We start from the raw sequence: 1,355 nt of genomic DNA, 5'->3' as shown, positions 1-1,355 counted from the left end.
TCTTAACTGCTGAGCCACCTCCCCAGCCCCCCTAGTAATATATTTTTAGTGCCTTGATTTATGGCTTTCTTTCGTTCTGTAACTATAAAAACACCATAAAATTATTATCACATTGGACCATGGTATTTGGGGTAACCTAAATCTGCATGCCCAGGCCATAGTAATTAATATTTGACTGGAGAATAAATTCTCTTCTTGAGATGAGAGCTGTGTTTTTGCATTGACAGTATTTGGTTCTCAACATGGTGCCTCAAGGATGATCCACTTTCACCAGAGGAGTCATCTGAATTGGTGTCAGGTACCAGCCAGGGTACCCAAATCTTCAACATTGCCTCCTTGGGTGGATGTTGGTGAATTCTTTCTGGGGTTTGGACCTGCCCTGGTGTAGTCCACAGTCCACTGGTTTGTTCCGGCTGGTTATTTGAACCTTATTTTGTTTAGATGTCATATTCTTTTATTTTGTTTTCAGAGCATTTAAGATATCCTGTTTTGTTTCCAGAACAGTTGGTTTATTTTTGTTTTCAAATTTTTCATTCATTTCCTACATTCAGCCTTTTTCTCCTGCCACTCCTCTAATATATAATTATGCATTTTTCTATGACCTCCCTTGCTTATTGCAATTTTGACACTTTTAGTTTAGTGATTCTCTGAGCACTTGATCACAAAGACACTGAAGATAAGAGGAGGCACTTGTCCCCTCCAGCCCAACAGGGTGGAGGTGTGAGGGGACACTCCATGGTACACAGTTGCCTCATAGGGAATACCAACAAAATACACCTCTTTCCTGAGCTGGAAAGAATTTTATCAGCCCAGCTGGGAAGACAGACCCAGTGTCTTGAGCCACCAGTAATGTGCAGGACAGGCTTGGGACACAGTAGGAAGAACTGAACTCCAAGTGAAAGCCAAGGAAGTTACTCCTAAAAGCTGCACATAAATCTGACCCCAAAACACAGATCCGTAGGTGGCATAGAAAAGCCTGGAATTCTCAAGAGAGGATGGAAAACAGAGGTTCAAGGAAGGAAAGTTCAGAGAAAAACCACCCTTTGTTATTCTACCTGGATTTATGCTGATAACTGTGTTACTTCAACTTTCAGGTATTTGGAAAATGGGGGAAATCTAAGTAAAGAAAACTGTTTTACATTTCCCTCAGTAGGAAACATTTTACAGCATTAAACAGGGTTTTTGCATGCTAAACTAGAAGTCTGAGGCAATAGGATTTAAAGATCATGAATGGTCAAGTGGAATTTAAAAGCATCTAAAAAATTGATGAAATTAGTAATTTATAAAAAAAAAAGGAACTAGAACTACAACTAGATCTAATTAGAAACTATATATAAATTAAAAAGAAATATTAA

The sequence above is a fragment of the Nannospalax galili genome, unplaced genomic scaffold (genome assembly GCF_000622305.1).
Source record: "Nannospalax galili isolate Female #2095 unplaced genomic scaffold, S.galili_v1.0 scaffold660, whole genome shotgun sequence".
NCBI lineage: Eukaryota > Metazoa > Chordata > Mammalia > Rodentia > Spalacidae > Nannospalax > Nannospalax galili.
Note: the sequence above shows the minus strand (reverse complement) of the source record.